We start from the raw sequence: 15,827 nt of genomic DNA on the forward strand, positions 1-15,827 counted from the left end.
GTCCCTGCATTGGAAGGCTGTTTCTTAACGACCAGGGAAGTCCCTCTGAGAACTTTCTTGTTGATTCCTGTTTGGGTCAGGAGGACCTTGAGTTAGTAACTTGGAGCTATACTTGGTAGCTGTGGCTTTGTGATATCTGGAGGGAAGTCTTGGGCCTTCCTGGTCTCGGGCTTTCCCAAGGCTTTTGGGAGGTATAAGGGGGAAAAAAAAAAAGTTTTTAGCATCAGCTCCAAACAAAAGGAAGGTGTATATTTGGATTTCCTGGTTCCAATACCTTCAGGGTGCCTGCCTTCCCATTGCTTTTATTTCCCTTTATTGGAAGGGAGACAGTCTGATAAATTCATCTACCTTGAAGGGCCTGCAAGTGACTGTGAATGCGTGGAGTAGGCAGGAAGACTGAGCCCACCCAAACTGCATGGCTGAGGATGGAAGATCACTGGTGTCTCAAAAGAAGATATAGAGCTACCAAGAAGGGGGATGGCAGATGAGAAGCCTCTGGAAAACACATATTCACTTTGATTTGTTTGATTATGGGAACTCCCCCCTCCCCACTTTTTTTTTCCTTTCTTGTTCCTGGTGCCAATTTGAGCTGGGTTTTCTGTCACTGCTCCTGAGAAGCATCATTACTGTCATGAAGGGAGCCCTTGATCAAGTTGAGTTGGGAGACAGGGGCTCTGGTTCTCATGGGTGACTGATGAGCTGTATGACCTTGGGGAGTGTCATTTTACCTCTGTGCTTTTGGCTTTTGTTTTGTAACATGAGTTTGGATATAGAGGTTTGTCAAGGTGCCTCCCAGCTCGCCATACTGTCATTATTTTGTATCTATTGAGTTCTGTAAATGACATGCAGCTTAATTGTGATATGTAGGTTACTACTCCAAATGATGGGGACAGGAAAAATGCTGCAGTGAGCGCTGACCACTGTGTGTGTCCTTTATCTGGTTTCCTCTCAACCCCAACCCGGGAGGGCAGACATGATGTATCCTCTGTGTGTAGCACAGGTGAATATCTGGCATCTGATTCTTGATCATTGTAAGTGATGTTCAGATCAGGATGGCTAAGGTGAGCATAGGCTACAACTGAAAGAAGAATGTTATTGCTCTAGCAGCAATCTTAACTCTTAATTGCTGTGAAATGAAAAAAAACCCACTCTATTCTGGAAATATTTTAATAAATAGAGAAAATTGACAACTTTCCCTCCTGAATGGTTTACTTTGTAGCCTCAACCAGAGGCAAGAGGATGGAAGCATTGACCTCTGGGAGTCCTGTCTCAGCCCCTCCATTCTCCAAAATGCTGGCCCTGAAGGAAAAGTGTCACACGTCTTCTTGCATGTCCTGTCTCACACTGAGTAATGTTGCCCCTCTGCCCCCAGCGGAGCGTTTTAATGATAACGGCTGTCTTCAGGGACAGATTGTGACTTGTCTTTTAAAGGAAGATGAAATCTATTAAGACAGCGAGGACAGAGAAGAAAAGCTATGTTCCTGAGAGGGGAGCTCTAAAGGAGAGTGTGGTTAGTTCTTTTTTCTTGCCACCTCCCCTCCCCCAACCATCTCTTTCTCTCTTTGTTAGAAGACAATACCCTTCAACTGCTCTGTTTTGTATCTGGATTGTTGTGATTGTTGGTGTATAAAATTTCTGCTGGTGTGTATAATTTATAAGCTCTAAAAAATGATAAATAGTCTCAAGTAAGAAGAGTGATTTGTGTTAAAAGTCCTAAGGGTATTTTTGTAAAGGAATTTAATTTCTTGGGGGAAATTGTCTATAACTTTCTGTCTGTGAAATGTTAGTTAACTGGTTCATAGCTGGGATTTATTTTCTGTCATCATTTTTTTTTTTCTTCCATTATTGATTTGGTTAAGTTTACCTGGGCAATTGAGACTATATAGCAAAGTCCTGATGAACTGGGAAGCTGAGAGAAATAGGTTACTTAATTTATTTTTCTTAGTTTTGTTCCAAACTTATTGTTAAGATACTTTTGAGCTTATTTTTGTGCTGTAGTGGAGTGGTTCTCAACTAGGAGCAATCTTGCCACCCAGGGGACATTTGATAACGTCTAGAGATATTTTTGGTTGTCACAACTAGGGGGTTAGTGGTGACATATAGTGGGTAGAGGCCATGGAAGCTGCTCTACATTCTGATTCACAGAACAGTTGCCCTCTGCCTCCCCCGCCTCCCATCACCCCCAAACAAAGAATTATTAGGCCTAAAATGCTAATAGTGTCAAGGCTGAAAAATTCTGATGTAGTCAGTAGGCTCCAGGGAACATAATTCAATATTCTTTTACCAAGGAATTTCTATAGAATCCCATCATTCTTTGTCTCATCATGAATTCTCATCACCAAGAATGGACATAGGGAACAAGAACTTGCTGAAGTTGGCCTAAATGTAATGAGTCCCACAGGATGTACAGTACAGTGCTTTTTTTTTTTTAAAGAAATATATGACAGCACATGTTTCACTATCTTTTTTTTCACATTTTCTTAGTATTTAAGTTCAACTACTTGATTGCAATTTAAAAAATCCATGGTAATTAATATAACCAGTAAAATGGAGTTTAGTTAACCAAGAATGGCCAAGCATTGAAAACTGTGACTCTAAACTTACAGTATGGCTATTCAGATCAAAGGCTGGGTAAAGGGTGTTTAATAGTGGGAGTAGGATCTTGAGTGTAAAATCATACTACCTAAATCCCTTTGTTACTTTGCCCAGCACTGAGCCTAGTAGTAATTGTTGAGATTAATGAATTGACAATTAACTTGAGAATATGTCCTAATATTCAACTATTAATTATGGATAGCCTTAAACTCCTTAGGCTAGTATTCAAGATTCTCTACTATCTGATCGTGGCTTATTTGCTATTGATTCTCCTACTTGATTCTTCTGCTCTAGTCAAATTTTTGAACCCAATGTTTCATGAACTCAACTTGCATGTTTATAGATGGTCATATACCCACACTATTGCGTATGCCGATTCCTTCTCTAACTGGCCATTAATATTTCAACTATCCTTCAGGAGTGAGATAGAATTCTATCTCTTTCATGAACCAATCAGCTAGACAAACGAGTCCCTCCTTCTTCTGGCCCACCTTTCCTTCCATGACAAAGTGATGTTTATTAGTTGTGTGTGGTTGGCACATAGTTTTTGGTTTTTGTTTGCATTTTTTTCTGTATTTAAATTTTTAAAAGTGTACAATAAATTGGGGGGGGGGGAGTTCCAAACTGACACTGACAAAATTTATTATTTAGCCTAGAATAAATCACTTAACCTCTCTGACCCTCATTTAAAATAGAAAATTATGAAATAGGCAGAATAATACTTATTCTACATCTCTTGCAAGGTATATTTGGATCAAATGAGATAATGAACACAAAAAGTCCTTTGAAAAATATAAAGTACTACATAAATGTAAAGCATTATTCTTGCCATCAATTTACAAAACCACAGTGAATCTCACAAAGTGCTATTGCTGTGTATGTTCTGCAAAACACTTAGCTGTACTCTGCGCTTAATAAATGAATCCACACAAGCAAATTGTTTCCGCAGTTAACACAGACTGGCAGGAATAGCAGTTAGAGATGGAGGCTGAGTGAGAGGTTACTACCTGTATTGATGGAGAAGCTATTAAAAGCAGAATATGATTTTTAACATCCCCAGGACCATGATAGAAATGAATAAAATTTTGTGTGCTTTATCATTTCTGACCCAGAAAAGAGGACCTTGAAGGCATGGAAAATCTTAAAATAGATTATTTGTGTGCAAAAGGAGACAACATTTTCCACTGGTTTGGCAATTTCCCTTTCTCCATTAAGGGTGCAAATAGGAGTTGGGGTCATTTAGTCAAATTGCTCCCCAATTTGTTAAAACCATTGCTGACTACAAATTAATAAGCCTAGATTAATTATCATGACTATAAATGACTGAAGTTCTGCTCTTTCCTTCGTGATTGGTTGGAGGAGGGTAGAATTTGACTGAGTGGGTCTGGAGGTGTGGTCGGGGAAGAGGGCAGACCTGGACTTCAGATGCTCAGCGTGGAGCCAAGAGAATGGTTTCAGAGGCAGTGGAGTCTCAGGGTGACAAGTACAGGCACAGGAGTTGGGGAAACAAGAATAGAATCAGCTTTTGATAGCTAATAGCTTGGTGGGTGATAGTGAGCTACCTAAAGGTCTCTCAATAGCTGGTAGATATTTTCTGAGGCAAAGTAGGAGGGACTTCAATAAATTGCCTGTATCTTACCCTTCTTTAAAGGTTGGGAGGGAGCTCTTAAGGATTGTAGGCTGAAACAACATTAAATGATTAATCTATTACCTTAGACCTAAATGTGGTTATATTTTTGCAATGTAAATATAGTACAAAAAAAAGACAGAATACTGAGTGTGAAGAATTTAGGCTCTAAGTTAGACTGCTTTTGTCTAGTTCCTATCTCTGCTATGGATTAATTAGTTGATATGACCTTGAACAAATTAGTCTCTGAAGGCCTTGATTTTCTCATCTGTAAGACAGGAATCATAGTCTATACTTCATGGTATAGTTGTAAAGATTAAATGAAATAATAAATTCAGTGCCCATCCCATTGCACAGTGTCTGGCAGAAAGAGTCCTCAGGAATCCTTAACCATTGCTACTGGATTGTTAGCAAATGGAAACAAGCAAAGACTCTTCTTGTATTTCCCCTTCCTCTACCTCCTCATCTATGTCTAGTTATTTCAAGAAAGGCTTATAACTGAAGCACTGTAAGAGATTTTTTTCTAGCTTTATTGAGATATAATTGACATATATGACATTGTAGACGTTTAAGGCATACAGTGTCATCACTTGATACGCATATATATTGTGAAACGTTTGTACAATAAGGTTACTTACCACATCCTTTACCTCACATAATCACCACTGTGTTGTTATGGTGAGAACATTAAAGGTCTACTGTCATAGCAACTATCCAGTATACAGTGTAGTATTGTTAGCTATAGTCACCAGGCCGTAACATCTCATGTAATTCTCTTAAGGATATTATGAAGTAGCTGCTCTCATTTCCACTTTAAAGATGGTAATATTGGGGTTCAGAAGAGTCAACTGATTTTTGGGCTAGTCAACATGCTAGTCAATGTCAGAAGTGAGATTCAAAGGCATCTGACAGCTATGCTTCTACCAAATAAGGAGCAGGTGAAATAGTAAGATTGCGCTCTCCCTTTCTTATGTGAGGAATTCATGGGAAGAACATCACTAGCATTAGACTCCGGGTGAAAAAAAGCAAAGAAAAGTAGAACTCTCCTGGGAGACCCTTGTTTGAAATTATATTTTCCCCTGTGTTTTGGTTTGGGTTAAATGTGACTAGTCCCTCGGGCTTTGGGTGTCTTTATAAAATCTTTGAGGCCAAGACACAGCTTCCAAATGCCATTGCTCTAACATTATAATAAAGTGCAAAAGACATATTTCATGTTAGCTAGTGAGGTCAAGATGAAGGTCATGTTTTGAAGCTTACTTTCTCTAAAATAATTTCCTAATCCTCTACCTGCTTTTATTTCTTCATTTTATCTAGCAAATTTTTGTATGTATTAAATATTTAACATACGTATTACATCGTGTGTGTGCTAGGTTGCTTCATTCATCTCCTACTCTTTGCAACCCTGTGGACTGATCCTGCCAAGTTCTTCTGTCCAAGGGATTCTCCAGGCAAGAATGTTAGAGTGGGTTGCCATGCCCTCCTCCAGAGGACCTTCCCAACCCAGGGATCGAACCTGCATCTCCTGCAGCACCTGCATTGCAGGCAGATTCTTTACTAGCCACCAGGTAAGCCCATATTACATCATATGACTAGTTATATGGAGAACCCAGACATCAACTGTGGTTCCTTTCTTTTTGAGATCTGTATCAGCCTATGTTCCTACACTATGCCCTATGTAAAGTCCTTCCCTTAGACTTTCAAAACTTGAAGGGTCATGAAATTAAGTGTCTGACCCTAATTTCTTGTCTGCGAATTCCAGATTTCCTATATCATACTTTCTTCTTGCTGATTTCTACTGGGCCTCTATTGAAGCATGGATTTTAGCCTATTTCCCTGATTTTTCACAAAAATACTAGGCATTTTATTTTTGTTTTTCACATTTTGCAGACTGTACTGAAAGTTTGGAGAGAAGAATAGAGCTGTATCCTAGGAAAGCAAAATCTTATCCAATATTAAGCCTGTTTCTCAACATAAGTCCTTCTCATACTTCTCTAAGTTGTGGAGCTATTCTTTCTCTTCTCCCTCCTCCTCTCTTTTCTACTCTGATCCCAAGATCAAATATTTCTCCTCCATTTTCTTATGCAAAGAAATTCAGATCCCTTCTGGTGCTATCTCCAAATTCAGGTCTTGGCCTTTCTTTGCATAATCAAACACTCTGGAAAGCTTTTAATTATCAGACTCTTCTAGAGAAAGCAGAAATTTCTTTTTTTCAGTTACTTATTAATACAAATGTAAGTCATATATCCCATTTATAGACAAATTTCCTTAAGCACAAGGACAGAATTTTCCTTCTGTTTTTTTTTTGCTGTTGTTTTTTTTTTTTTTGCTGTTTCTATATAGTTACTCTTGTATTAAATTTTGGAGTTGGTTTATTCATATTTGTTTGTCTGAATACACAGACAAAAAGATATAAGCATGAAGTGGAGGAAGAAAATGGAAGGTTCCTAGGGTCATACCTGTTATTCTGGTGGGCTGAGAATGCTCTTTACCCCCAGCCCATATCCAGTAGTGCCCTTGGTGTTTGCGTGAAGGCTGACAGCAGTTTAATTCCTTCTCTGCCTTGAATTGCTCCTTGCTTTCTACCTCTTTTGTTGGATTCTTTCCTTTTCAAGTTAGTTTCTGTCATATTTCCTACTGATTTACCATTTAGATTTGAATTTCTCTCTTTTTTTTAAATAATGAAAATAGTAATAGCAGTTATTATTTTGACTGTCAAATTTTCTCTCCAGCTAACTTGATTATGTTCCTCCAGGTAAAGAAGAAAAGAATCTCAGGAGCTAGATCGTTTGGTCACGGGGCTTCCCAGAGTTGAGGATAGAAGCATGGAGTGCTGGCCTAGATAATCAAGTGATTCAAGCAAGACCTAAATAGCAGAGGAAGTGGCAATTAGAAGACCCAGACTGGGAAACAGGGGGTTCCCTGAACCAGAGTGGGTCAGAGGCAAGTTTTGTAGACAGGGTATGAAGCTGAAAATTTCAAAATGAGCTAAACAAGAAAATGTAAGCAGATTATCAGGGTGGAAGGGAGATGCCGATTATGGGTTCCAAGCTATTTTTAGGATACCCATTGATTTTCATAGGTTTTTTTGTTTGCTTGTTTTTGTTATGAGCAGGACAAAGGGGATTTATGTTCTAAATAAAAGGTACAAGGTAGAATAAATATTGGGCACCCTCCCTTTTGAAAACATAGATTAAAAACATATTGGAAAGCAAACTGTGCACTAGAAACTAAGTGAAAATTTTGCTCTCTTTTTAACTTTTTAAAACACAGTTATGCATACTTATTGTAAAAGCAGAGAGATTGTGTTTTTTTGTTTGTTTGTGAGAGAGAGAGGGGAGGAGAAATAGAGAGTATAAAGTTCTTTTGTTTTGGTACCTTTTTACCCTAATCAAATTGCCTCATGTAGAGCCTCCACTGTGAATAAGAAATGTCACTATTTGCAAGTTCATAATATTTCACTTATTTGATATGAGGCAGGACACATTTCTTTTTTTCTGACTATTGGAAGAGACTTGTCTTTTGTTCTTTCATGAACTAATCTTCTCAAAGCTTCCTTTACTTTTGACTTGTGTTTCCAGACCAGAAATGTACTCAGATTCAAATCTAAGTCAACGAAAAGTGTGCATGGTCTTCTACTGTGCTATTTTGCTTGTTTTGACACTGTAGCCTTCTGTATGCGTGGAACTAGGCTAGTTCATGCTGTACTGTTCACAGAGGGAAATATTGGGGTCATGAGAAGCTCTTTTACAGGTCAGCCAAACCATAGCATATAAGCAGTACTCTATTGATGCCTTATTATGAGCCACTGACATAGAATAAAAGACGTGATTCTTTTAATGAAGATGAAATGCATGGTTCATTGAAGGAAGTAGAAATATCACTTGCTACTTTCAGAATTGGAACATTTGATCAAATATTGTATTGCTTTACTTGCTGTTTATCAAAAGATTTAGGTAGGTATTGCAGAATTCTTACAGCTGAATTTCAGACTGTAACTATATAAAAAGAAAAAAAATTTTTTTTAAAGAAAGTAAATTTTAAGAGACCAATTTGCATCTCATAGTCTTTTGATATCAATAATGGTTAAACAGGCCACCCAGTTGGTGGCAGAACACAGTGATACCTTGGGGCCAAGAGAAGAGACAAAGAAAGGCTGACGGAGGCAGAAGCCCCAGCCACAAGTTAACATTTGTTCTTCTCAGTCTTCAGGTGCTACTCCCTGGTGTCCTCCTAATGGTTTTTAATGCCTAAGTAGGAAACTCTGGACTTTAATATTCCCTGCATGCAATCAAGATGCTATAAGTAAAGTAATTGCACTTTTCCCCATTTTTCCTGGTGATAGAAGGATGGCTTACCACTCCTAGCACAGTGACTGGTGCCAGATAGACACCTTTGTGTTTGTTTTTATTTGCTGCTGTTAAATATAAAGAGAATTGAATGACATTTTGATTCTGATTGACATAGATTGAGAGCTATTAAAAATAAGATAGAGTCATGTCAATCTACTGTTGTTTAGTTAGGTGCCCATGTGAAGGCTGTGGAAAGAGACAGATGACCATTCAAACTATTGTCTTATTTAAAGAATCTACTATTCAATATAGATACTTATGATAAACTGTGTAATAGGAGGAAACAATCATAAAATGACCCCTTTCCAATTGCTTCCAAGACAAGCAAATTAACTCTTTGTCACAGACCCATTTATTTTAATTGTTCTTAGCTAGGTAATATCAAAAAGTCAACATGGGTAGAGGAAATAGGAAAAAAAAAAAAAAACAATTTGTTCCTCATTAAACGTTAGAAAAGTCCAAGATAAACCTATTTAAAATTGATCTGATAAGCCCCGAGAACTCTGATGCACTGATGTGTTTTCCTCGGCTAATGGTCTTTAGCTAATATTTATCCATTGCTTTGAGTAACCATTAATCTCATGTGTTGAGAAACTCCACAAATGCAATTTCTAGGGCATTTAACCTTTCCAGGTTTGCTGTCTCTTGAGTTTGGGTGACCTGGTTGTGGTGTATAGTCAATTTCATTTAGTTGTCTTGGGTCCCAATTGTCCAGATAATAGCACCAAGTCCATTTAAAATCAGTCTTTCTCCTTCCACAGCACTGCAAAATGTTCCCGAGGTGTAATGAAGTTAAATTCATTTTGTCTTCCCACACTCACACTCTTATCCATTACTACTTTCTCTTCCCTGCAATGCATTCTCCTCTATTTTTCTCTTCTGTAATTTGACATCAGGAACAGCCACATAGGGAACAGCTGAGCTGTGTAAATGCCTCTCTAATAATCTCAAAGCTTAACTTCAAGCTTAATGATATTAATATCTTCAGATCCATCTTTAGTGTTTTTTTAAAAAATTGTATTTTGTCGCTGTTGAACAATTCCCATAAGCTTGAATATACACCCAACTCAACTACATTTTTTAACCTAAAGACATCATACATACTCCTACCCTTCTCCCTATTCTCTTCTCTCTCCCCCTTTACCCCGGTCTGGGCCTGACAAGTAAGGCTTTTGAAAAAATGACCATGGTTCTGAACAAAGCCTGTTGTTGCAGGTAACTGTTGAAATATCAAGGGTATTGTGTCCTCCATTACTTAAGCTCTCATTTGTGGTTTTCATGGTTTTGAGGAATGTTTACGGCTGACAGTCCTTTCTTTACGGCTCTATCCTTCAAGCTCCGGCTGATACTGCTGAGAATGACCGCTTGAGTGACTGATAAAATGTCAAGATGCCATTATTTCCAAGAGAGTGTTTGGGAGCAATAAGATTTGTTTCAATTTATCTCATACACCTGAATTTAAGTCTTCAGATTTAACTTCGTTGGCTGCTACAACCAAATTGTCTCCGGGTTTTGAAAGAACAGTCATCATGGAATGCAGAGAGGGTTATAATGATGATCACACCGTGACATTTCTGTTGTATTTCACTGTGCACGTTGGTGTAATATTTTGGACTTAATTAATACTCTCCAGGAACCTCAGTTTATGGGTGGCGATAACCATATTTTAGATCATGTGAAATACCACAACAAAAATTCAATTCATAAGGCAGATGGCACAGCCTAGTTTGAAGAACAACAAAACAGGAAGATTTACAGTGAGTTTCAAAACTCTTCAATTGCAATCCAGCCTCTGCCAAAGCTCTGTTATTTCACTGGAGGGTAACAATCTGTGAGGGTCATTAGTGTCCTCATAAAAACTGAGATTAAAAAGTAGTCAAATGAAATGAATAAATCGTTGGGGCTTTCTCTGTGTGAAGGAAATGGAGTTGTTTGAAAAACAAGGTTTCTAAATGTTTTTTAAAAAAATCATTCCGTAGTCACTTGTTTTCAACCTGGAATTTACCAAAGTAATAATTTTTAATGGAATGAGAGACATCTTGTTACTTTCTCAAATGTGCAGCATGTAAGAAAATATTTCACAAGCAAATGTATTTTTTCTCTCTCTCAGAGCTTGGAGAAGAACTCAGCTGGAACCAGGAATGATGGAGAAGAAAGGCTAATGAACAGAATGTTACTAACACCACTGATCAGCTGCCTTGTTGTTTTTGATTTTGGTACTGCCACAAGCACCACATAAAATGAAGATGATTCACATAAGTTTAATATGATAAAGCACATATTGAACAGTTTCAATGCTTTCAGGTTTTCTAAGTCCGGCTAAGGAAGGCTACAGAGGCCAACATCTAACCACCCTAGGGCTCAGCAAGCACCTTGTCACAGCCTAAGTGCTAAAGAAAATGGTACAGTGAAATAAAAGTTTGAGAAGTTATAATAAATAAGACACTTGCTGCCTCATAGGATTTTAGTTATTTCAGTGTAGATGTTTGTGAGTACTTTTGTGTGTATGTGTGGACCGTGTGTGTATGAAATTTATAGCAGTTATTCACATTCATGTTTTTCCTATTGCAAAAATCACAGTTCTCTTCAGTTATTATAAAAGTTAGTGGATAGGAAAGGGAAAGGGGGATAGAGCAGTGATTTAAATCTGCCGTTTTATAAGGTCAGAGATCTTGGAAGGATCTGGAAAATACAGGCTCTAAACAGACATGCATAAGAAAACTGGAAATCTCTTAGGCAATCACCATTTGCACCTCACAGACCCGATCCTGGACAATCCTGTTTTTCACCACTGCCATTGGCCACTTGGCCAAGACAACACAAGTAACTTCTGGAGAGTTAGAAATTCAGATGTTATAAATCTGCTCTTTGAATGTGTGGGCTCTAGACCAGCACTCCTCTTTGATGTGTCCTTGGCAACGCTGAACTGTTGTGAATGGGTTACAGGTGTGTCAACGTATTTATCCCCATGGACTTCTTGGTGGACGAGTAGGACTGAGGGCAGCCAGTGACCCTACATGGAGCACCTTTAAAGATTATCCCACTATCACATAAAAAAATGGGTTCACTTTCTATTTTGTCATGGCATGTACATAGTTGGGAAGTACTGCTCTAGACCTCAGCTTCCTATGAAGTAAGAGGAACTGGACAAGCTTATTCTCAAGATCTATTCCATCCCTATAATTCTATAAGCATATATCAGCCTGAAGTTAAAATACCCAGAACTCCCTGTCCCTTAAGCCATAGTTCTCTCAACCACAAAGGCTCATAAAAATTGAATTAAAAAACATGGAAAAATGTAGCAGAGAATATTTCATCTACTGGAAATCTACTGCATGATTTTTATTGGACTCTGTACACAAAAGTCAATCCTTGTTTTTGGAATAGCAAATGGACCCAAGGAGCTATAATATGATCTATTATTATTAAAAAATAAATAACTGTTATAAGACCTGTGACATGTCTCTGTGATCCACCTAGTTCTCTACTTCTCTAATTTGTTATTTTTTTGGCCATCCCCAGTAGTTAGATAGGTGAGCTCCCAAATTCTATGCAAAGATGACCTTGAAAAGAGAAAAAATAATCATTGACCCATTTCATTAGTCACCAAGGAGGAGTGTGTAAGGAGAAAGACAATAGAACTGACTGACTCTTATATGTTCAATAATATTCTTCTTGTAAGAAATCAGATTTAATTACTTGTTGAAGAGATACAGTGGTTTTCTTCTAGACTCAGAAAAAAATATTTTTTGTCTTCATTTTACTTTTAGTTGCCTTTCAGGATTCCATGTCAGGTTTGCAATTGTCTTTTGACATCTTAAAGACTCTGCTTATTCCCTTGGAGAGACATAGCTCTTTATAGATCTCATAGACAAATGCAAAGTAAAATGATATCATTTTCACTCTACAAGAGTTCACTTTAGCACACAATTACTTCTGAAGTCTTCCTTGACTGATTAGAATAAAGTTGGTAATTCATTCCTTGGCATATAATGCCAGTGTTTTTCAATTACTCTACCTTCTTTAGTATAAGGTTTTCTAAAGTAAATGAGACAATGGTTATGAAAAGTTTGCAAACCATGTGATACCTTATGACATTATTATTATTAATCAATTAGAAAATAAATACAGTAAAATACTAGATAAATTTGTTCAATAGTTTTTCTTCCTTCTTCATCAAGCCCATTTCCTTTAAATGTTACTTTGTAATTACTTCATATGTCTTTGTCTACAAAAACATTGAAGGCAAGGATAAACTCAAAGCTCTTTTATAAACTGCCTGTGGTCCATATTTCTGTATTCTGTGTTCTTGTTGTGTGCAAAGAAAGGAGCAGAAAGTGTGTTCATTGCCTTTCTTACCACAATGATGCCATTTCACTGAGGAAACCAGATCAACATAAATGACACCATCAGAGAAAAATATGAAAAAGAATAGTAAAGTTCTAAAGTGTCCTAGACATTTGATGTCATGGGAGCTTGAAAAGACTTGATGGCTCACAGATGCCTGTGAGCTCAGAGGATCAGGACCCCTCTGAAGCTGGTGCTCAGCTGTCTTAAGATACAGCAAAGGAATAAGATTCATATTTACAGATGGGGGAAAGTGAGTAAATACTTTTCTTAAAAATGCCATGACACATTGTTGCTACCAAAATGTCTACTCTCTAAATCAGAATCATGTCTTTTCAAATTGCTTCACGTTCATTAAAATTTTTAAGAAAGAATATCAATATGGTATGCATGGTTATATATACTACTGTCATCAGAATGTGGGTTAGTGCCAGTTAAAGTCCACAAACACTTTGCAATTGTTTGTAAGGGTCTGCATTACATGCTATAAGAAATACAAAAATGAACAGTACTTGGTAACTTCCTTATTGAAGTGTGAATGGTACAGGAGGTTGGAAATATTTTAATAGAATGGAGAAAGTGAAGAATAAGTAGCCTAAATTTTACTCCAAATTTTGCTCTGATTTGTTGTTACAGCATGGAAAAAGCCCTTATCCTTCTGAGAGTTTAGTTTTTCCCCTTACAAATGCATGAGAATGTTAGTCACTCAGTCATGTCCAACTCTTTGTGACCCCATGGACTGTAGTCTGTCAGGCTTCTCTGTCCATGGAATTCTCCAGGCAAGAATACTGGAGTGGGTAGCTATGTCCTCTCCTAGGGGACCTTCCTGACCCAGGGATCTAACCCAGGTTTCCTGCATTGCAAGTAGATTCTTTACTGTCTGAGCCACCAGGGAAGTCACAATAAATGCATGAGTTGGGTTAAATTGATTCTCTTTGCCATCACCATGACCATTTCTGTTGGGCAGGGTCTTGCCATCTCTGAGATAGGCTGTTGCCATGGATACCTAATTGCACTCTCTCTTCTCTCAGCCTTGCCCTCATTGCTACCCTCTATGTAAATGTCAGGAATATAAATTACAGCTCTTACCTGACCATGGCATTCTCCTTACAACTCTAGAGGTTTTCTCTGCATCTTAGTTCTCTAAGATGCTAAGGAGGCTCTCCATAATCTATGCCCTTCCTCTTCAGTATTTTAACCATTCAATAATTCTTGGTTTACATCTGGTTCATGCAGAAATACCTGTGGTACCATACTGCCTTCTACTTCTGGGAAATTTGCTTGTGCATGTGATCCCTTTCATAAGAAACATTCTTCCTTATCTCTTTGTACTGGGCTTACTTATCCCCTGAAGTCTCTCCTAATTCCTTCACATCCTGCCATCCTTTCTCAGTGTTTCTGTGAAGCTCTCTGTGCACTACAGTCAGTGATCTCCACCTTATCTGTATCTGTATCTGTCAATCCCACGTATCAACACTCTCTTTGAGGTCTGGCAACTGTATTGCATTAACTTCTGCTTGGAACGTGCATATGTGTTCACGTTCAGTTATGTCTGACTCTGTGACCCCATGGACTGTAGCCTGACAGACTCCTCTGCCCATGGAATTTTGCAGGGAAGAATACTGGACTGGATTGCCATTTCCTATTCCAGGGGATCTTCTTGACAAAGGAATTCAACTACATCTCTTGTATTTCCTGCATTGGCAGGAGACACCACCCGGGAAGCTCTGCTTGGAACATGGGAGGCAATAACAAATATTTTGAAATGAATGAATCCACTGTCCTATGAGAATGGAAACTCATAGAGCAGAGATATGGACCAATTATTATGGGCCTAGAAAGGACAGAGAGAGGTTAATGCTGGCTAGAGGGATTGAGTTAGTCAGCTTTCGATGAGTGAGTGAGAATTTAAAAGTCAGAACTAGAAAAGAGTATAATTCCACTTCCAAGCAATTGGAACAGGAATAAGAACATGGATAGTGCTGGAGAATTTGGCTTGTTCCAAATCATCCCTAAACTTAGTGGCTTAAAAAACAGTTTATTTTCGGTCATGATTCTGTGGGTTGATGAGGCTCTGCTGGGGTGTTCTCATTAGGAATGTCTTAAGTAGTTGCACTCAGAGAAAAGCTAGGGCTGGATCATGTGAGGGCTCAACTGGCTTTGGTGTCCAAGTTGGCTGGCATTTCATTTACATGTCCATATCCTGAGAGCCCTTCCAAGGGCCTCTCTATCAGAGGAGCATGGACTTCATACAAGGGCTCCAAGGGACAAGAGGTGGGGAAGGTGCCAAGAAGGAACACAGCATCACTTTGCCTTATTTATCAATCAAAGCCGTCATAGGGTCCATCCAGATTCCAGGGTGTGGAGAAAAAGATTCTACCTCTTGTTGGGGAGGGCACCATTACACTGAAGAATGCATGAGAAAGGAGGCATTGCTGCAGCCTTCTTGGAAAATACCCTCTACCGCAGGGATTTTTCTGGGGAGTGTAAGAATTCGGTTAGGTCGCAGAAAGGGGAATATTGGCTCTTACACAGCAAGGGAGGTTGACTTAAGCCCAGAAAGCTTTGAGTACACAATCTCATTGGATTTATAAGAAAAGAAGCATTTTGATTAGTTGTTGTTGTTTAGTGGCTAAGTTGTGTTTGACTGTGACCCCATGGATTTCAGCATGCCAGGCTTTCCTGTCCTTCACTATCTCCCTGAGTTTGCTCAAACTCATGTCTATTGAGCCGTTGATGCCATCCAACTTTCTCATCCTCTATCGTCCCCTTCTCCTCCTGCCTTCAATCTTTCCCAGCATCAGGGTCCTTTCCAATGAGTTGTCCCTTCTCATCAGTATTGGAGCTTCAGCTTCAGCATCAGGACTTCCAATGGATATTCAGGGTTGATTTCCTTTAGGATTGCCTGA

The sequence above is a fragment of the Bison bison genome, unplaced genomic scaffold (genome assembly GCF_000754665.1).
Source record: "Bison bison bison isolate TAMUID 2011002044 unplaced genomic scaffold, Bison_UMD1.0 scf7180017864237, whole genome shotgun sequence".
Taxonomy (NCBI): Eukaryota; Metazoa; Chordata; class Mammalia; order Artiodactyla; family Bovidae; genus Bison; species Bison bison.